A 2,695-nucleotide genomic window follows, 5' to 3' on the forward strand; every position below is an offset into this window, starting at 1 on the left:
AGTTCTACTTTGTCCTGTAGGGTCTCTATGAATGGGAATCGAGGTTTTAAGACTATGTCATTAGTAAACATAATGAAAATAAAATCTATTGACTCCCATAAAATTCACCCATTTGAAAACCTGGATTTGAGAAATGCCACTATATTGGAAAGAGGTTTACTCAGTCCATAGAAGAGTTTCATTTGCTTGGCTAATCTTACATTTTCAAGTTTTCTAAATTCACCTGAATCATTCCATTGTTTGACAAGAAATTGTATGACTGATATGAAAGGAATTGTAAAAGTCCTTAACATTGTTTATTCAATGTAGGAATTTGTGCAGCAACTGTGAAGGAATTTAAGATTTTATATATATGAGATAAATATATACACATATTCAATGTGTGTGTGTACATAAGACATCTGATTCAAATGTTTAAGTTGTTGGGTGCCACTGAGTCAGTACTGACTCATAGTGAGTTGGTATTGACTCACAGACAGCACAACAGAATGAAACACTGGCTGGTCCTTGTGCCTACCTCACAATCATAGCTATATTTGTGCTCATTGCTGCTGTCACTGTACCAACCCATCTTATTGGGTTTCTACCTCTTTTCCTCTGACACTGCATTTTACCAAACATGACATCCTTCCTCAGGGACTTGTCCCTCCTGACAATATGTCTGGAGTATGAGAGTAAGTCTGCCCATTCTGACTTGAAGGGAGCATTCTGGCTGTACTTCTTTAAACACATTTTTTTTTCTTTTGGTTGTCCATGATACTTTTAATATTCTCTTTCAACTCCATAGCTCAAATACATCAATTTTTCTACGGTCTTCCTTATTCAGATCCAACTTTCATATGCATATGAGGTTATTGAAAAATGCCATGGCTTTGGTCAGGCACACCATAGTCCTCAAACTGACATCTTTGCTCTTCAACACTTTAAATAAGTCCTCTGCAGCAGATTTGCTTAGTGCAATCTGTCTGATTCTTTGACTGCTGCTTCTATGAGTGCTGATGGTTGATCCAAGAAAAATAAAGCCCTTGACAATTTCAGTTTTTTTCTCCATTTATATGGATGTTATTGATTGATCCAGTGGTGAGGATTTTTGTTTTCTTTACATTGATATACAACACATATTGAAGGCTGTGGTTTTGATCTTCACCAATAAGTATTTTAAATCCTCTTCCCTTTCAGCAAGAAAGGTTGCATCATCTGCATATCAGATGAGTTTTCCTTCTATCCGGATGCCTTGATTTTCTTCATATAATTCACCTTTTCAGATTATTTTGCTCTACATATAGATTGAATAAATATGGTGAAACAATACAACCCTAGTGCAAGCATTTCCTAATTTTAAGCCATTCAGTGTTCCTTTGTTCTGTTTGAACAACTGCATCTTGATGTATGTACAGGTTCCTAAAGAGCACAATTGCATTCTCTGCAATGGTGTTCATAGCTTGCCATCTTTCACATAATCGAAAGACTTCACTTAGTCAAAAAAAGCACAGGATAAACATCTTTCTGGTATTCTTTGCTTTCAGCCAAGATTGATCTGACTTCTGTATTGATATTCTTTGTTCCATGTCCTCTTCAGATCCAGCTTGACCCTCAAAAAGTTCTCTGTCAATGGATGGTTGCAGCTGTTTTTGAATTATCTTTAGTATTATTTTGCTTAATGGCCTATTGATGATATTGTCCAATGATTCAAAGAGAGGGTCACCTCTCTTTGGAGTGGGCACAAAGATGGATCTCTTCAAGTCAGTTGGCCAGGTCTTTCAAATTTGTTGTCATAGATGAGTGAGTGCCTACAGTGCTCATCAGTTTCTAGAAAACTTTCAATTTGTAGTTCGTCAATTCTGGCACCTTATTTTTGCCAATGCCTTCAATGTACCTTGAACTTCTTTCTTCTGTATCATTGACTCTTGATCATATGCTGCCTCTTGAAATGGTTGAACATCAACCATTTCTTTCTGGCACAGTGACTTTGTGTATTCCCTCCATATTCCTTTGATACTTTCTGCATCATTCAATATTTTGCCCATAAAATCCTTCAATATCACAAATTGTGTACTTATGCCTTTTGACTATGCAAAGGTTTTTGACTGTAGGAATAACAAACATTGCCAAGGGTGGGTATTTTGAAACACATGGGTATTTGAAACACGTGAAGAACCTTTACATAGGCCAAGAGGTAGTTCTCTGAATTGTACAAGAGGACACTGAACGTTTTAAAATCAAGAAAGGTTTGTGCCATTTTTGTATCATCTCAACATAGTTAAACAATCTTTATGCTGAGCAAATAATCAAAGAAGCTGGATTATATGAACAAGAGGATGATATCAGGATTGGAGGAAGACTCATTAGCAGTATAAAACATTCAGTTGGCACAACCTTCTTTGCTGAAAGGAAAAAGGATTTAAAATACTTACTAATGAAGATCAAAAACCACAGCCTTCAGTATGGATTGAGCCTCAGTTTAAAGTAAACAAATATCCTCACCACTGGACCACTAAACACCATCATGATAAAAATTGAAGTTGTCAAAGACTTAATTTTTCTTGAATCTAGAATCAGCGATCAAGGAAGAAGCAGTCAAAAAAATCACATAACTGACTGCATTAGACAAACCTGCTGTGAAAGACATCTTTAAGGTTGTTTTTGGTTGTTGTTCTTGTTTTTAATTGTGACCTGAGTGATAGTGATAGTCTAC

The sequence above is a fragment of the Chrysochloris asiatica genome, unplaced genomic scaffold (assembly GCF_000296735.1).
Source record: "Chrysochloris asiatica unplaced genomic scaffold, ChrAsi1.0 scaffold00063, whole genome shotgun sequence".
Classification (NCBI taxonomy): domain Eukaryota; kingdom Metazoa; phylum Chordata; class Mammalia; order Afrosoricida; family Chrysochloridae; genus Chrysochloris; species Chrysochloris asiatica.